Source organism: Pteropus medius, unplaced genomic scaffold (assembly GCF_902729225.1).
Source record: "Pteropus medius unplaced genomic scaffold, Ma_sr-lr_union100, whole genome shotgun sequence".
In the NCBI taxonomy this organism is placed as follows: Eukaryota; Metazoa; Chordata; class Mammalia; order Chiroptera; family Pteropodidae; genus Pteropus; species Pteropus medius.
The window spans coordinates 5,532,130-5,552,192 of NW_024349798.1; the positions used below are offsets into that span (position 1 = coordinate 5,532,130).

Consider the following 20,063-nt stretch of genomic DNA (forward strand, 5'->3'; position numbering starts at 1 on the left):
TTTCCTGGTGGTGATAGTGAGTTCATCTATGTCCTTACAGATATTCTGTCTTTGGATCTGTTCATTTCTGACAGAGGGATATTTAAGTCTGCAATTATGATAATGAATTCATCTGTCTCTCCTTGCAGTTCTTTCAGTTTTTTCCATATGTATTTTGAAGCTTTGCGTTTGGTACACACACATTAAAGATTATTATATTTCCTTGAAGGATTGACTTTTTAATCATTATGTAATGTCCCTCTTTATCCCTGATAATTGCTCTGAAATCTCTGAAATTAATATAGCTACTCCAGCTTTCTTTTGATTCATGTTAACATGATTTTATCCGTCCCTTTTAATCTGTCTGTATCTCTATATTTAAAATGGTTTTTTAAAAGATACTGTATAGTTGGGTCTTGTTTTATGATCCGCTCTGACAGTCTGTCTTTTAAATGGTCTATTTATACTATTGACATTTTTTTTCAACTTCCACTATCATTTATTTTTTTCCTAGACTCTGGATACAATTAAGTGTAGCAAAACAGTGCTCAATACTATTAAGCCGCATTTCAGGTTCTACCTCAATATTCGTAAATCTGAGAATTCGCATTCCAGTAACTAGAAAACTAAAATTTGACATACCAACAAAGTTACTTAATAGTAATGTAACTACACCAAATTTTATGTGCTACACATAGACTTTACTATTAAAAAACTTGGCCTTTGTAAACTAGCTTACACATAAAGTTATTCTTTGCTTATCTGTCCTGACCTATGAAGTGTTGCACCAACAGACCCCTGCCATAGCTTTGATTCCACCCCTTAAGATAAGTTTTAAAAAACCCTAAGTTTCCACCCAGGAAAAAAAAAATGTTAACCCAGAATTACCAAATTAAGTTTCAGCAGATGTAACACCAGAAATTGGTTACAGATAACTCTTTTAAGTCTTTAAGTCGAAGTAATAATATAGGAAGTTACAGTCTTGACCAAAGGAATGCACAAGTTTCTTATTACTTTGTTTTAATGTGTCTCAAAATTCTATGACATTTCTTGGTCAAGCTGTTTCCATTAAAAAGTACTGATTTAAAAAACTAATAACTTGAGTTTGGAGAAACATGGTGGAGTGAGATGTTCCCAGATCTCTCCTCTTGAAACAACAATAAGCTGAACATCTAAAACGTAACAAAAAACACCCAAACTGCACACCAGCACATCTGAGTATGGGATCTGTGCCTAAGAGCTACCACAGGTCAGAACCCCGGGTGTCAGTTGGTGGACTGGGAAATACAGAGAAGCTGCCTCTTGTAGCTGGCGCTCCCTGTAGGACGAGGGAGAGGAGAAGAGGTGCAGCAAGGTCCCTGAACAGCCCTGCCTGAGAGAGTTGTGAGCTCCACAGGCCGGCAGCAGGGCCCAGTAATCAGAGCAGAGAAGCAGGGATGGCAGAGATTGATTTTTACCAGCTGTGGTTGCAAAACTGAGGCTGAACCACAGCTCCCAACCCAGAGGACCCCTATCCCCATATCCTCCAAGTCCGAACACCCCGGAGCCCTAGGGGAATCTGACCAAATGCTACTGAAACTGTCGCTAACACTGACAGGGTCAGAGACTGAGAGTAGCGAGCACAATTAAACATCTATAAGGAAAAAATAGGCATTATTAAGGCTTTATACAAAGCAGAGATCCAAGAGGCTTAGACGCCACCTACTGGAAACCAAAAGAAAAATGACCTTTATATAATAAATCTTCTTTCGGGGTTGGGAGGGGAGCAGAATACACTTCCATTAATGCCCAGGCGGAGAAATAGTCCTTTAAAAACCATGAACAACCAAGGTGACACGGTATCTCAGAGAGAAAGAGAAAAATCTCCAGAAAATAAGCTTACAGACATAGAAATATGCGACTTAAATGACAGAGAATTCAAGATGGTACTTCTGGAAAAACTCAGTGAATTCCGAAATGTGTCATATCAACAATTTGAGGAATTGAAAAAAACACTAGATGAGCAGAATGAGTTCTTTAGCAACTAGATTGAAACCCTCAAAAAGAACAGAATACAACTTCTGGAGATTAAAAACACACTGCAAGAGTTGAAAAATGAAATAGTAAGCTTGGGAAATAGAGTCAACCAAATGAAGAAGGGTCAGTAATATTGAAGACAGAAATCTAGAAAGAAATCGGAAGAAGAGAGAAACCAAAGAATGAAAGATAATGAAAGAGAAATACAACAACTGGCTGATACCGTCAGGAGAAGAAATGTAAGAATAATGGGCAATATCGAAGGGGAGGAAAAGGAGCAGGGATTAGAAAGCATTTTCAGACAAATAGTTGATGAGAATTTCCCAAATCTAAGAAATGAGCTGGAGCTTGGAATTCAAGAAGTCAACAGAACACCCAGTTATCTTAACCCAGAAAAGCCTTCACCAAGACATTGCATTAAAATTATCAAAAATCAGTGACAAAGACAGAATTCTCAGGACGGCCAGGGAAAAGAAGATGGTAACTTATAAAGGAAAACCCATTAGATTATTATCAGATTTCTCAGCATAAACCTTAAAAGCCAGAAAGGAGTGGAATCAAATATTCAGACTATTAAGTGAAAGGAAATACCAGCCAAGAATAATATATCCAGGTAAGCTCTCCTTTAGATATGAAGGAGAAATAGACACCTTTCCAGACATACAGAAATTGAGGGAATTCTCCACTATGAGGCCTGCATTACAGGAAATACTGAAAGGAGTCGTCTCACCTAAAACAAAATGATCAAAGAAATCCATAGCTAGGAGTAAGGTGACTAGCAGGCACATAGAAGCAGAAGAGTGCAACCCTGACTAAGAACAGGACATTATAAGTTTAAACAAGAAGAGATTTGCTATAGCAAGATAGTCATGAACGTTCAGCGTACATAGGGACAAATTGAGACAACAATGACTGAAAAAATGAGGATTCAAAGATCCAAATTTGCAAAGGGGAATGGCGATAAGGCACGCGCAGAACAAAACGGACGACTGTATATAGATAACTATCCTTTACATATTTGTAATGGTAACCACACGCCAAAGATTCAGAGCTGAAGTATATAACATAAAACAAGAAAGACCAGAGGGAAAACCCACAAAAGCCAACCAAAATAAAGAAAAGAGAAACACAAGGACAAGGAAGCAATGGAAACACTGAGCTACCAGAAAGCAAAAGATAAAATGGCTATAAGACCTCATATTTCAATAATCACCCTAAATGTAAATGGACTGAACTCACCAAAAAGGCACAGAGTTGCAGATTGGATCAAAAAACAAAACGCAACCATATACTGCCTCCAGGAAACACATCTCAGTTCCAAAGACAAATATAAACTCAAAATGAAAGGGTGGATCTACGGCCATGCTACCTTGAACAAGCCCGATCCCATCTAATCTCAGAAGCTAAGCAGGGTCGGGCCTGGTTTGTATTTGGATGGGAGACCACATAGGAAGACCAGGTGCTATAGGTGTAAAAAATAAAAAGGAATTGTAAGCTGACAAGGTCCTTGCAGTCTGTGAGGTCAATTAAGGGTTACTTCACCTAAAAAAAAAAAAAAATGAAAAGGTGGAAAATGATATTTCAAGTAAATGACATTCAGAGAAAAGTGGGAGTAGCAGAGCAAATAGACTTAAAAATAAAAAAGATAAAGATACTGAGGGACATTTCATAATGATAAAGAGAATCATGCGCCAAGAAGACATAACATATTAATATCTATTGGGAGCAATTAGGGAGCCCCGAAATATATAAAGCAATTACTAACAGAACTAAAGAGAGAAACAGATGAAAACACTATCATAGTAGGAGACCTAAATACCCCACTGTCGGATATGGACAGATCATCCAAACAGAAAATCAGTAAGAAATAACATCCTTAAGTGACACATTAGACCAGCTGGACATAATTGACATTTACAGAGCCTTCCATCCCAAAACGGCTGCTTATACATTCTTCTCTAGTGCACATGGAACATTCTCAAGGATTGACCGCATACTGAGACACAGAGCTAGCCTCAACAAATATAAGAGGTTGAAATCATGCCAACCATATTCTCTAATCATAATGCTTTGCAACTAGAGATCAATAGCAAAAAGAAAGCATGAAGAACCACAAATACAACATGGAAATTAAACAACATACTACTGAAGAATAACTGGGTCAGAGAAGAAATAAAAAGAGAGATCAAGAGATACATAGAAACGAATGGTAATGATAGGACAACATATCAACATTTTGGGGACATGGCAAAAGTAGTCATAAGAGGAAGGTTCATAACATTACAGGCCTATCTCCAAAAACAAGAACAAGCCCAAATAAACAACCTAACGCTTCATCTTAAAAAACTAGAAAAGAAAGAACAAATGAACCCTAAAGTCAGCAGAAGGAAATAAATAATCAAAATTAGAGCAGAAATAAATGAAATTGAAAAAGGAAAAAAAAGAAATGCAACAAAGAGCTGATTCTTTGAGAAGGTTAATAAAATTGACAAACCCTTGGCTAGACTCGCTAAGAAAAAAGAGAAAGGACACAAATAAAATCAGGGACGAAAGAGAGAAAATTATGACAGACACTGCAGAAATACAAAGGATCATATAAGAATACTATGAAAAAGTATGTAACACCAAATTTAATAACTAGAAGAAATGGACCAGTACTTAGAAAAACTAGAAAATCTAAATAGATCGATTAGCAGTATGGAAATCGAAACAATTATCAGAAACCTACCCAGAAGTAAAAGCCCAGGACCAGATGGCTTCACCAATGAATTCTGCCAAACATTCAAAGAAGATTTAATACCTATTCTCAAACTCTTCCAAAAAAATCAAAGAGGAGGCAATAGTTCCTAACTCATTTTATGAGGCCAATATTATCCTGATACCAAAACCTGGTAAATATCATACAAAAAAAAAAAAAAGAAGAAAACTACAGACCGGTAGCACACAGATGCAAAATTCCTAAATAAGATATTAGCGAACTGAATACAACAACATATTAAAAAGATTGTACACCACGATCAAGTGGGCTTCATCCCAGAGGCACAGGGATGGTTCAACATACACAAATAGATTAACATGATACACCACATAAACAAATTAAAAAATGAGACTCACATGATCATATCAATAGATGCAGAAAAATTCTTTGACAAGATACAGCATCCATTTACAATCAAAACACCTAACAAAATTGGTATAGAAGGAAAGTGCCTTAACATAATAAAGGCCATATATGACAAACCCTCAGCCAAAAGTTACACCTTATGGTGAAAAACTAAAAACCTGCCCTCTAAGATCAAGAACAAGGCAAGGCTGTCCACTATCACCACTGTAAATTCAATATAACATTGGAAGTCTTAGCGAGTGCAATAAGGCAAAGATATAGAAGGCATCCAAATAGGAAACGAAAAAGTCAAACTATCACTATTTGCGGATGATGTGATTCTCTATATAGAAAACCCTAAAGACTCCACAAGAACGCTATTGGAAACAGTAAGCACATACAATAAGCTTTCTGGATACAAAATCAATGTTAAAAAATCCATAGCATTACTATACTCGAATAACGAAGTGTCAGAAAAAGAAGTGGAAAAAATATTTTTTTTGCAATTGCAATGAAAAGAATAAAATACCTAGGAATATATCTGATGAAACAGGTGAAGGACCTATATAATGAAAACTGTAAGACCCTATTAAAAGAAATCAAAGAAGATACAAAGAAATGAAGAGATATTCCATGTTCTTGGATTGGAAGAATCAACATAGTTAAAATGACCATATTACCTAAAGCATTATACAGATTTAATGCAGTCTCCATCAAAATTCTATCAGCATTTTTTAAAGAAATAGAACAAAAAACGTCAGATTTGTATGGAGGCACAAAAGACCCCAAATTGCCAAAGCCATCCTGAGAAAAAAGAACGAGGCTGGAGGTATCACTCTTGCCCAACCTCAGATTACACTGCAAAGCGACAGTAATCAAAACAATGGTATTGGCAGAAAAACAGACACATGGACCAGTGGAACAGAATTGAGAGTCCAGAAGTAAACCCATATTTATATGGGCAAATAATTTTTGACAATAAAGCCAAAAACATAAAGTGGAGAAAGGAAAGCCTCTTAAATAAATGGTGCTGGGAAAACTGGAATGTCACTTGCAAAAGAATGAAACTAGGCTGTTTATCACCACACACCAAAATTAACTCAAAATAGATTAAGGAACTGACTATAAGACCTGAAACAATAAAATACATAGAAGAAAACAGGAATTAAACTCAAGGACCTGGGACTTAAAGAGGATTTTATGAATTTGACCTCAAAAGCAAGGGAAGTAAAAACAAAAATAAATAAATGAGACTAGATCAAACTAAAAAGCTTCTGCACAGCAAAAGAAACCGTCAACAAGCTAAAAAAGACAGCCATCCTAATGGGAAAATATATTTGCAAGCAACCCCTCTGATAAGGGCCTAATATCCAAAATATACAAAGAACTCATAGGACTCAATAATAACAAAAAACAAATGATCCAATCAAAAAATGGGAAGAGGACCTGAACAGACACTTCTCCCTAGAGGACATAAAATGGCCAACAAATATATGAAAAGATACTCAACATTGCTAGCTACTGGGGAAATGCAAATCAAAATCACAATGAGATACCATCTCATACCTGTTAGAATAGCTATAATCAACAGGACAAGTAATAACAAATGTTGGAGGGGATACAGCAAAAAAGGATCCCTTATATACTGCTGGTGGGACTGTAAATTCATACAGCCACTATGGAAAACAGTATGGGGCTCCTCAAAAAACTAAGAATTGATCTACCATATGATCTAGCAATCCCTCTATTGGATATTTACTCCAAAGACTTGAAAACTCATATCCCAAAAGATATTTATTTGCACACTGATGTTCATAGCAGCATTACTCATAATGGCCAGGACATGGAATCAACTGAAGTGTCCTACGATAGATGATTGGCTAAAGAAGCTGTGGTACATATATAGAATGGAATATTATTCAGCCATAAGAGATGAAATACTGCCATTTGACGACATGGATGGACCTTGAGATAATCATGCTAAGCAAAATAAGCCAGACAGAAAAAGTTGAAAACTACCTGATATCACTTATGTGTGGGATATAAACCTAAAAGCAACAAATGAACAGGACAAACAAGCAGAGACTCATGGGCATGGACAATAGACTAGTGGTTACCAGAGGGGAGGGGGAGGGGGAAGAGGGGTGGTAGATGAGATTAAGGGGGTCAAATATGTGATGACAGAAAGAAATTAACTATGAGAGGTGAACACAGTGTAAACATAATATACCTTACTGTTTAAGTGTATAGTTGAAACTTACTGGATTTCATTAACCAATGTTATTAAATTAATTAATTAAAAATAAAAACTAATAACTTAAAAACTGCCACACACAAACCCAAATGGTCCACAAAAGATGCTCCTTTCTTTCCGAAGGTTTTGGGATACATTGTAATCATTAAATAGTCTTTTACTATTAAACTTAAATGGCCAATTGGACAAACAATTTTGCATTTGTTCTTCTACCATCGATTACGACTGGGGTGGCTGTCTAGTCTGTCGATGAGCCCTTCAAAAGTATTCATTTCTGTTACAATTTTTGGTTGCTAGTATTTCTTTTTTTATTATTTCTTAAAGTTTTCATCTCTCTGCTTATATTACCCATCTGATCTTGCATGCCGTACATTTTTTCCTTAGAGCCCTTAACATACCAATCATAGTTGCTTTAAATTCCCAATTTAATAATTATAACTGACATCTCTGAGTCTGGATCTGATGCTTCTTTCTCTTCAAAGTCTTAATTTTTTCTTTTAGTATGCTTTGGAATTTCCTGAACACTAGACATGATGCACTGGGTAAATGGAACTGGGGAGAGTAGGCCTTCAGTGTGAGGTTTTACGTTTATCTGACTAGAAATTAGGCCATGTTTACTGTTTGCTGTAGCTGTAGGTATTAGAGCTAAAATTTCCTTTGGTGTCCTTGTTTTTGTCTTCTCTGTTGTCTTTGGGGTTTCCTAGAGATAAATTAGGTCTGAGAAGTGCAGTTTTTTCCATTGTATTCACCTGTCATTATACAGGGGCCCTACTGATGTGATAGTAAGGAAGAGAAGTGTTCTATAGTTCTGTGGTTAGGTCTTTAGTAAACCTGTGACCTTAACAATTGCTTTTCTGTTTGGATTTTTTTCCCTTATGTGAAACAGGAAGGCAGAGGGGGTTAGAGTTGGACATTTCTTTTTCTCTAAGTCAGTTAGGTTCTGGTAAAACCAGAATAAGTTAGGTTCTGGTAAGTGTTTCCCTTGAGGACAAGCCTTGTTAAGAATAGAATACTCTGGTTATCTCAAAATGTGTCTGCTTTTCCCCTTCCTCTCCCAGAAGCACAAGGTCTTTTTTTTTCTAACCTTCACTGTGAGAACCTGGTAGGGCTCCTGGAGGTAAAGCTCATAAAAGTGTGTGTGTACCCCTAAGAATGGGCCTTCCTGAAGATTTATTAACTCTCAAATTTGTTCACATTGAGCCTCCATCAATTCATCTTTCATTTTTCCTACCCCACCTTCTTCTCCGGGGTCTGCTCCAGTAAGCTGTGATTCTCTGTGTCTGCTTGTCTGTCTCTCCAGTTATTTGGGCAGTGTTTTGTCCTGTGGCCTCAATTTTCTGATAGATCTAAAAAGAGTTGTTTTTCAGTTCTTTCAGCTTTTTTTTTATTTTTTATTTTTTATCGTAAGGATCGTAGTGACAACTTTCAAGCTCCTTACATGCCAGACTGGAAAATGGAAGTACCTTGCCTCTATCTATCTATCCATCTACCTACCTACTTACCTATCTAATCTATCTACCCATTCAAAAATATCAATGTGTAGTTGGCATACAATATTATATTAGTTTCAGGTATACAGCATAGTGATTCAATGTTTATATACCTTATGATGTGATTGCCTTGATAAGTCTAGTAACCATAGGTCACCATGCAAAGTTAACATATTGACATATTCGTTGTGGTGTACCTCTTATTCACCTTCACCTTTTTCACCTATCCCCACATCCCCCTCCCCTCTGGCAACCTCAGTTTGTTCTCTGTGTCAGTGGGTCTATTTCTGTTTTATTTTTTTAGATTCTATGTATGTGAAATCATATGGTATTTGTCTTTCTCTGACTTTTTTCACTTAGCATAATACCCATTTTTCACACATGGCAAGATTTCATCCTTTTTTCTTGCTGAATAATATTCTATCATATATAAATGTGTGTATGTGTGTGTGTGTGTGTATATATGCGTGTATATATACACACACACATATGTAGTCCATCACATGTATATATACGCACACACATATATGTATGTGTGTGTATACAGCATTCTTATCCATTCATCTGTTGATGGACAACTAGGTTGCTTCTATATTTTGGCTGGTGTAAATAATGCTGCAATGAACATAGAGGTGCTTATATCCTTTTCAATTAGTGTTTTAGTTTCCTTCAGGTACATACTCAGAAGTGGAATAAAAAGAATTCCAGTTGACATCTTTTTTTCTTTCAGTACTTTAAGATGTCATTCCATTGTCTCTGACTTAAACCAGAAGTTACTTGTCATCCTTATCTTAATTTATCTGCACATAATGTGCTTTTTGAAGCCAAGCTGCTTTTAAGATTTTTTTCTTTAACTCTGATTTTTAACAGCTTGATTATAATCTGCCTTGATGGTATTTTCTTGAGGTTTATTCTGCTTTGGTTTTAGTGAGCCTCTTGGATCTGCGAATGTATAGTTTTCATCATATTTGTGAGATTTTGCTTATTATTTTTTCAGATATTGCTTGTTTCCTTTTCAGCCTTTTTCTGGGACTCTAGTTCCATGCACTGCTTGGTAGTATCTGATGCTTTTTTCCTCTCTCTCTCTCTCTCTCTCTGTATGCTTTATTGGAATAGTTTTATTTGCTATGCCTTTGAACTCTGATCTTTTCTTTTTCAGTGTCTATCTGATATTAATCCCATACTGTGTTTTATTATTTTTTTTAATTTCAGATATTGTTTTTACCATCTCCAGAAGTTCCATTGGGTCTTTTTTATATTTTCTATTTATCTTTTCTATTTTCTATTTCTGTTTAAACCAAATTCATGTTTTCTTCTACCTTCCTGGATATATGAAGCATGTTTATAATATGTTTTATTGTCCTTGTTTACTTGTTCCTTTATCTCTATTATTTTTAGGTCAGTTTTTATTGATTGATTTTTCTTATGGTCTTAGGTCATGTTGTCTCTTTTTTGCATGCCTGATATAGTAGTTATCAATTCACCCTTCATTGCCTGCTTATAATAGTGGAACATTTCTCCCTTGCCAGCTAACTTGATGCTAATCTTTGTCAATGAAGGATGTTGAGGAGAAGGGGTCTCTTTTCCAGGTTCTAGGTGCTTTGATTATTCCTGTTATGTGATGTGGGCCGGCATGTGGTACACATAGGGGCACTCATACCCACTGAGGCAGCTTCATAGCTGCAAAGTCAGCAGCACTCCCATAGATGCCAGCAGTAAAGTCCTTTATATATTTGGAAGAGGGCAGGCACTGCCAGGCAAATTTCACAGGAACCCCCACTGACCTTCTGGTAGCTTTTTGGTGAGTTCCTCAATACCTCCACCTTGTGGTAATAAGCGAACTTGGTGGCTTCTCAGCACTCTCTGCAGACAGCTTCCCAGATAATTTTGTTGACATCCTTGTAGATGGTTGTCAACCCCCAGTCTTGGCCTGGGAGAGCCCAGTGAACTTCACATCCAGTGGGCTGTGACCACCCATATCCCAGATCAGAATCCTTCACTTAGGTACTTCTCTTCACCCTAGTGTATTCCGTAGAGTTCTCTTTTGTTCCCATTTAGGTAATTTTCTGTAAATAGTTAATAATTCTTTATACTAAACTTCCCTTGTTTAAAATACCATGCGATTTCTGTCTCTTGGCTGGACTCTGATGGTTAGATCTGGCCATTTTCTTATGGGATGCTGGACATTGTGAATGTCTGTTGTTGGCTGCTGGGTTTTGTTATACTCCTTCAAATAGTGTTGATCTTGGTCTGGCATACAGTGAAGTTCCTTGGCATCAGTTGATCCTTATAGGCTTGCTTCTGAGCTTTGTTAGGGTGAGTCCAGAGCTGGCTTTGGTCCACAGCCAATTTAAGCCCCATCACTAAGGGTGATGCCCTTCTGAAGATTCTACCCAGTACCCTGTGACTTAGGAGGTCTTTCCAGATGGCTCGTGGGAACACAAAATATCCTCATCCCTGTGTGAGCTCTGAGGATTATTCTCTCTGCTCTTTTCTAGGGATTCTTGCCCTGGCCTCCTCACATAATTTCTCTCACACATGTACAAACCTGTCCTCAGCTGAAGACTCAGGGGGACCCTTTACAGATCCTGGAGCTCTGCTGTCTGTGCAACCCCATCCCCCAACACTTTGGGCTTCCTGGGCCTCCCTACCTAACGTTGTCTCCTCCTTCAGGTAGATGGCTGGGTCTGTCTTGAGTTTCCCCTCCTTGCATTGCAGCTTGGAAACTGCCTCAGCTGTAGGTGGTATAGTCATAGGGCTCAATCTCTCAGTTTCCCTTCTCTTGGGAATCACTGTCCTGCACTGTTGTCCAAGGACTGAAAACCATTGCATCATCTCTTGTCCAGTTTTCTCATTGTTCAGGATCCCTTGTACTCTATCTTGAATGAGTGTATAAACAAGTGAACAAACAAATGGAACAGCTGTCGGGAGTTTGGTGAAGTTTCAGAACAGGTGGTACCTTCTGGCTAACCTGACTGACATTGTTAACACTCCCTTTTTTCTTCTTTTTTTAACCAGTCACGGCATGAGTGGGATCAGCAAGATGGCACAGGCTGTGAGGCAGTGACATGGTGGCAGCCTGGTGTTGCCCTCCCTACCCCAGCAGGCTCGTGTTTTGTCAGCTTCTTTGGCTTTGTCACTGGTAGACTGAGGTGCCTGCGAAAATCAGTGTCTCCTGACAGGAGCCGTGTGAGGAAAGGAGCCGATCGCCTGTGATCAAAGCCCTGCCCTGCCTCCATGGCCCACCATGACTCCAGCAGTCTTCAGATGACGGAGAGCTGGACCAACAAGGCCACCTTTCCCTGGCCTCTGACCACCTCTCCTACCTGAGGCCCTGTCCATGACTACAGCTAGGTCGAGGTAGCTGGTGGTGGCCAGTGCTGCCCTGCTACACCTCTGCACTTGAGGAGGAGCACTGACCTGTTACTGGCAGCTGTGCTACCATGCAAGTTGCCGGGAGGGAAAGCCAGCCTCACAAGGTAAGTGGAGTGTTCTAAAGTTGTATAGAAGTGGAGCGAGAACCAAAGCTGCTTCCCAGAGCCCAGAGCCTGAAATTCTCAAGGAAGTTGAGGTCTCTGCAGCTGCTTTTCCTGTCTTCTCCTGGGAGTGCTTTCTTGTTCCCACAGCTGGGACTCTATGCACCTTAGGCCTCTCCCTAGGCTTCTGAGAGGAGAATGGAGGCAGGGCCCTGTGTCTGCCCATAATCGGATGCCCAGCACAGGGTGGCCTTCTGGGCACCCCCCTCGGTGGGGCAGGATAAGCACAGCATCCTTCACTGACTACGGGCCTGACAAGGCAACTGTCTTGGAGGATAGTTAGAGGGAAGGCTGAGGCACTATGGGAAGATGGTTCAGTGGGAGCCTTCCTCCTCACACACCTGAGCTCCCCACAGGGTCTCACTGCACATGTTGCCACCTCCAAAAGAATTCAGCTATAGGAATATTGTAGCTTATGATTTCCCATGGTGGTGTAGGGAGAAGCACTCAAGGAAGCTTGGGGACTCTAGTGTCCTCCCCACTGGCAGGGCTACATCACCTCTGTGTCCAGCACTCTGAGGTGCAGAGATGCTCAGAGCATGGAAGGTGAGCAGAGGGTGAGGAACTCATGGACATGGTGACAAAGGGATGTGGGGCAGACAGTGGGACCATCCTTCCCCAGCTGGCCCATCTAGGAAGGAGTGGGTGGCGTTGGAAAAGGCACTTGAGACTCAAGTGTGAAGCTTCGTAGTGAGAGCTGAGGTGGGGCAACACCATCACACAAGTTTTGGCCTCTGGGGCCATTTGCCCCCGTAATCTCCATGGAGACCCCAATTCCTCTTCAGCCTTTCTCCTAGGACCTCTATGACAGAGCAGAGTGGTTCTGAACTCTGCTTTCTGGCCAGGCTTTACTTGAGTGATGCTCTGAGGGCTCCTTAGCCCACAAGGTACCTCTCTCCCCTGCTGTTAGGAGCTGTAGCTTTGTTGCTCCCTTATCACCCTCAGTTACAAGCCTTTGTTCCACCAAGATTTAGGACATGGAGGCTGAGGAGCCTGGCCCAATGACAGAAGCCTGTCCCTTCACTCATTCATCAGAGAACCAAGTCAGCTCCCCTTGTAGGAGATGCTCAAACTTAAATGGGGACAACCAGCCCAGCTGAAGAGGGTCAGGTGAATCTAAACCTGTTGTTCTGTCATGAGTACCCGTCTGACGTTCATCCTTTCATTCAGCAAGTACTTGGTGAGCACTCACTAAGGGTCAGGCCCTGTTTAGGTGCTGCTACATAAGTCCTAGCTCTCATGGGACTTATGGTCAGTGGGATAAGACTGACTGTAACATTGTACGTTAGATTGGTGGTAAGAAAAAAATAAACAAGATAAAGGAGATAGAGTGGTGGGACAAAACATGCTACTTTAAGTGGGATGCTATGGTAGAGTGACATCTGGGCAGAAGCTTGAGTGAAGGCGGGGACAAACACTCTGGAGGCAGAGTGCTCAAGTAGGGGAACAATGTGAAGGCCACGAGGCAGGAGCCTGCTTGGGAAACATGGTTCAAACTGTCATTATGAAACAAACTATAGATAAACCCCACGGCTGGTTCTGGGCAGGAAGTACACTGGTTAACTTGCAGTTCTCGTCAGAAATCAGCATTGCCCATCTGGCCAAGGGGGCAGACAGTATGCAGCCCTGGCACTGGCAGTCCGCAGGCCTCAACACTCTTTATCCAACAGTGGAGGAATAGACCTGAGCTGAGGACAGATGTTTCTGTTCTCTGAGGAACCATAGGATGAACTTTTAAAATGTAGAATTGCCATGTCCTGGCACTGTGCTATCTTTACTTTAAGGACTGGGCTGTTGAGGACAAATAGCATAGGATTCGAGTGAACACACAGACTCTTGGTTGGACAGAGGGGAATGGTCTGGGTCCCTTCGGGCTTTCTCATTGGCTGTATATCTCTGCACAGAACATTTGTAGCTCAGAGATGTCCACGTGACCTATGCTAGTTGGACCAGCTTGCCCAGTTATAAACCCATGTCCTTTCCAACTCTGTTTCAGTGACTCATGCCAGGTAACAAAAACAGACTTCTGGCCATGGAGTAGCTTGTAGTAGACAACGCCTGCTAAGGACTCAAAGAACTGGCCATAATTCAGAAGGCATCAGCTTGGAGGTCTGTCACTCCAGCAGCCATGACTTAGAAGGGAGCTTGAGGAGGTGAGCCCTTCTTCCTGTACTGGCTTTTCTCTTAGGGGTTGGGCACAGGTGGCTGCTAAGAGGCAGAGTAGCCAGAGGAGTGCTACACAGTTTCACAGAGCTGGGGAGACTGAGCTGGGGGTTTGGGCTTACTGAAGCATCAGGACTTGAGGGCCAAGATTCCTGAGAGGAAGGAGGCCAGAGAAATGAGTTGACACTCAGCAATAGTTTCCTCTTGAGACATTTGCTGATGAAGCTGCTCAGGCAAGAGAAGCAAAGTGGCTGAAAAGCAGAGCAGGGTTTTTTGCAGTTTCATGATGCTAGGGAAGAGTTCAGAGCCTGTCAAGGAGGAATGGCCCTAAGAAATACCCCAGGATCTTGGCTGGCACCCTTGGGGGGCACTATGGGAGTGGGGGCAAGCCACAGATAGATTGGATTTTACAGGGACTGCAGATGAGCTCAGCTTCAGCTGAGGCCCCAGCTGGCCTGTGTGGCTGCCCCTCTGCTGCTCACCCTGGAGGCCGACACCATCCTGACTCTGCCATTCTGTCATACACAGTGCTTGATACTCAGGTTTCAAGGCATACTGAGAAACAGGACTAGGGGAAAAGGTGATAGAACCACCAGTGATTAAGATATCAGAGTTATCAGACATGGACTTCAAAATAACTGGTTAATATATTAAAGAAAATAGATAGAATGGAGAGTTCACAGAGAATCAGAATAAAAAGTTAAATGAAAATTCTAAAACAAAAGTTTGACAACTGAAATTTTAAATTCAGTAGGTGGATTTAACAGCAGTTAGAGACAGCTGAAGAGAGGATTAGTGAACTGGAAGATAGATCAATAGCAAACATTCTTGCAAACACCAGTGCAACCAGCTTGCATTATCTGGTGAGCTTTCTTGCCCTTGACCCTCAGGGCCCTGCTTGCCCCTTCTGTAGATCATCAGCCTTGGATGAGGAGGGGATGATGGTGAGAATGCTTTTTGTGCTTGGGAAGAGACTGAAAGGACTTGGGAATTTGGAGAATGTTTTCCACTGCATCCTTGTTGGAAACATTGCTAGCACATTGGGAGTCTAGTCAGTCGAGTTCTGTGACTGATGAAATCTTAAGGGCCTTAGGTTCATCATCAGGGACACGAGTGTGTTTGTACTCATGGGCTCAAGCTAAAGGTGTGCTAACTTCTCCAACACACAACTTAGAAAATACCTTTTCATTTGCTTCTCTCCCGAATGCAGAGTACAGAAAAGGAACATTTGGGGGCAAGGGGTTGGGGAACCAGTGGAGGCTTGTTGGATTTGCAAAGGGGATGCATACGTTGTTGTTCAGGCTTCACGTTCTGTGAAATTCAAGTGCTGCCTGTTCTACTGACACAACGGGCATGGGCATGGCTGGAGGTGAGGAACCAGGGGCTGGCACTGCTGCTGAGTGCGACTGTGAAGCTGTTTTGGATTGTAGCAATTCAGATGTCTGTTCTGAGAAATTTTCCATCCTGGGTTAATGATTTCTTTATGATGAGCAGAAATAAATTCATGAGGGATGGTAAGCTGTGGCTGGGTCCTGGGCCAAGGCCAGTGTGCTGAATTGAGAGATAACTGCTTATCCTCAGAGACTGACATGGATTAAAAAAGCAATATCACAGCAGACACCAGCCCTTTATCTGTAATAAAGAATAGAATCCCCTTTGTTTCTAAAACATTATCTGTGGAGTTAGCAGACATGTCTCCTGACTTTTGGGAGGACGAGGAATCCCGAGTAGAGCCTGGCTGAAGGGAGGCATGCCCATGAGGCCACAACAGCGATAGGCTCCTGAGAGCTTCTGGTCAGCTCCAGCCAAGTGCCCAGAGGCCACCTGGATGCCCCGCTGTTCCTGTGCTTTAGGACAGGAGGCTCTGCTGTGTTTTCTCAGGAGAGTTTGTGAAGAAGTGAAGTTCATGCAGCCAGGAAGGCCACCCAGGAAGATGGAGAACAGGAGATGAGCATGTAGTGCTGTCATGTTCGGCTTTTGTCTGGAGGGCCTCCTGTGTTCCAGGCACTGTTTTAGACATGGGGCAGTTTCATGGACAAGATGGGCGAGGTCTCTGTTCCCGTGGGGCTTGTGTTCCAGTCCAGAGGTGAGCCTTAAACAAGTATAAACAAGTAAGAGCAAATACATTAAAACAAAGAAAGTGATAAGGGTCATGAAAATGACACTTGTGAATGGGAGGAGAATGACCTTCCTGAGGTGACATTTGAGTGGAAATGGGAATGACAAGGTGGCACAGGCCCTCCAGACAGGGCAGAGGCCCCGAGCTAGAATCGCACAGGTCTCGGTAGGCACCAGCTTTCATCTCAAGGACAATGAGAAACTGATGGCAGATTTTAAGCAGGGGAATCATGTGATCTGATTACATGGTCACAAGATGTGCTGGGTGACCATTGGCAGGCTTTGTGTGTGTTCAGGGGCAGACCAGTGTGGCGGCTGCAGAACCAGGGGAGAGTGCAGACTCCAGATGCATTTGGGGCAGGGTTAAGGGAAGGGGGACCCAGATGAGTATTGAGTATCTGAGCATCTGGATGGAGGCAGAGCCATAATGGGGGTGTAACTAGGGACTCAGTCTGAAGTCTGCTTCTGCCGCGGCAAGTTTAAAAAGCCCATTGGAGCCAAATGGAAGTGTCCCAGCTGCAATTAGAATCAGGGACAAAGCCTCACCTCGGAGGAAAGTCTATTTCCTGAGCAGGTGGAAGACCGCAGACCTGCAGGACTTGAGAGCTGATCATTGTCTATCAACCCACAATTTCTGACAACTCTAATCCTTCTTTTTTACCTTCCACATCAAATTTGCCACCAATTCCTGTCTTAAGGCCACAGCTCTCTCCCTACCTTGTCATCCCTTCTGCTCATGGATACCAGCGGCTCTAACATGCAAACTTGGGCAGTTAAAGTATTTTGAGTTTTCATTTTTAATATTTTTTGTTACTTCATTTTTGGATGATGCATTGTATATTCAGTTGTGTGGCTTGCAAATTTTTTCATTTATGGAATGTCAAAATTTTGAAACTAGTATAATGAACCTTCATGTACCCATGACCCAGCTTCAGGGCCAACATTTTAAAGCAAATCCCAGACATCATATCATTTCATCCTTAAATATTCTGGTGTGACACTGAAATCTAAGGATCATTCAAAGCATAACCATAATATCATTATCAAACCTAAAACTCTAATAATTTAATTAGATACCAGGATAGTGTTCTAATTTCCCTGTCCTCATAAATGATTTGTTTGTTAAGCAAAAGTTTGCTTAAATGATTAAAGAATTTATCGTTTCATAGAATCCTAATGAGAATCGCATATTGCATTTAGCAATATATCTCATTTCTTTTTAATCTGTAAGTTCCTCCTCTGTCTTTTCTTTTTTTTTTCCTTTTTGAAATTTATTGGTGAGACCATCCTTTGTCCTGTAGCTTCCCATAGTCTGTATTATACTGTTTCTCCATAATGCTGGTGACTGTGAGATTTAGATCTAGAGGTTTGATCAGATTCAAGATGATCTTGGCAAGCTTCTTCATAAGTGCTGTTGTGTTCTTTGACCTGGAGGCTGGTTGTTTTTTGTGAATTAGTAGCCATTGATGACCAGTGCTTACGTTAAGGGTTGCAAATTGCAGTCTCAAATTCTAGCAGTCTTTCCTCATTGCTTAAGTGGAATACATAGTGAAATTTCCTCTCAGCAATACCATTTACACAGGAAAGACAGGATAGGTTCTTAATTCTTTAATTTTGCCAATTTGCGAAATAACAAATTGACTCCCTTGCAGCTCCCAAAGGTGACTGATGAATTTTTTATATTAGTATGAACTCATACATTTAAATACAATTGAGATGTTATTCTACTGCAATTATTCATTTCATTAGCAGTTTGTAGACTTGAAAATTTCTTTGTGACAGCATATTCAGTATGTTATAAATAATGAAGGCCAGAAAAGAAGATATATTAGTAACTCAGACAGACCCTTTATTTTAGATTCAGAGGCTCTCAGACATTCTCAATTCAGACCATTCCTACTTAAGGCTCAATAATTATTTTGAGGGACTCCTAGGCCAAAAGGAACACCTAACAGTTATATTTGTAAGTCCAAACAACTTAGTATTTATGTCCTAGCAACTTATGACATTTTGAAAATGTCTGTACATATAAATTTAAGTGTCTGCACACACACACATACACACACACACACTTACACTAAAAAAAATTTTTTTTCAATTCATTTTTAACTATACTTTCTCACAAATGGAATGTGTGTACCTGTCTGGTATTTCTTAAATCTTGGAATCAGATTGGATGCTTCCACCCTTTTTGCCTGTTTCACATTGATTTCACACAGTAATTGCTTTTTCAGTAATTGCCAGAAACCTAGCTTTGCAGGTACATGAAATCACGGATAGGGATGTAGCAAGATATAATACTGAAACTGTGAAGTATCTACGTCCTCCCCACTGGGCCACATAGTATGCAGCTAGTCACCCCAGTCTCCCATAGCTAGTTCTCATGGCACTCACTGTTGGATAATGCAGGACCATCTTCTCACCTCAAGATCCTTAATCACATCTGCAAAGTCCTTTTTTTTTTTCCCATATGAGTTAATATTCATAGGTTCCAAGAATTAGGACATGGATATCTTTTGGGGGTGGTGGAGAGCATGATTTAGCCCACCATCCCATCGAAGGAGGCTCTGCACCATGTGGTAAGGGATGGGTCCCTCCCTGGGATAGAGGGTTTGCAGTGTGAAGGCGGGTGCAGGAATGTGGGGGCCTGGAGGTCTGGGAGCAAAGGTGGCTTGAGGGCAGCAATCAGGGACCAAGATCAAAGTCACAGAAGTGCAACAAATCAGGCCAGCTGATCATGAAGCAGGAGGATACGGAGGGGATTAAAAACAGTTCATTAGGTAAACCAACTTCACAGGACCACAACCTCCTAAAGTGATGAAAACAAGCTGATGGATGGCTCTGGCTGTCAGCACTAATACTAACTAGCTCATGTGTCCCTTGATATGGTATCTGTAAGATGGAATCAGGTGACCTGATCCTCAAGCTGCCAGGAACCCAATCTCAGCCTTTCGAAAAGGTTTAAATGCTGTCTTTAGCCGTTTTCAATCCCTGAGGCTGGGACAGCTTCAAATATGTCAACATTCAGACCCCCAACCACCAAGCAAGACTATCAGCCTAGATTTCTTCTATGGGTTTCTTTCCTGGACACGCTTGCCAGACCTTTCCAGGGGAATATGTGAGCAAATCTAGGAGGCTCCTGGTCCAGCTTCTGGCCAGACACGTGACACTTACCACAGGTGGCATAGCTGTAGTTTACACCATGCCCCACCCCTCTAGTTCTCAGCACATGAGACACTGATGTCTGTCTGCCAGCACCTCTGTCCTCCCCTCAACCAGATACTGACCTTTCTTCTCTAGAAAGCTCCCAGCCACATTCCCTGCCTTCTTTCCTTGACCCATAAGAAGAAAGGTCCCAACTGCAACCCTATTACTATAGAGTGCCAAGCTCAGTCGCCATGTAG

General features: G+C 41.1%; 1 protein-coding gene and 1 pseudogene across 13 annotated transcripts in view; both read left to right on the forward strand.

Moving 5' to 3' along the window:
• Positions 1-20,063, forward strand: part of DNASE1 (deoxyribonuclease 1) — a 61,930-nt gene that overhangs the window by 24,104 nt on the left and 17,763 nt on the right. For 11 of the 13 annotated variants that reach the window (XR_005657824.1, XR_005657825.1, XR_005657826.1 and 8 more), the window contains exons 2-3: positions 11,861-12,321; positions 14,375-14,531. The gene's annotated coding sequence lies outside the window, so the exon portion shown is untranslated. The remainder of the gene's footprint in view (positions 1-11,860; positions 12,322-14,374; positions 14,532-20,063) is intronic. The other 2 variants (XM_039885176.1, XM_039885177.1) reach the window with 1 other exon arrangement.
• LOC120620637 (uncharacterized) lies at positions 3,348-3,466 on the forward strand (annotated as a pseudogene).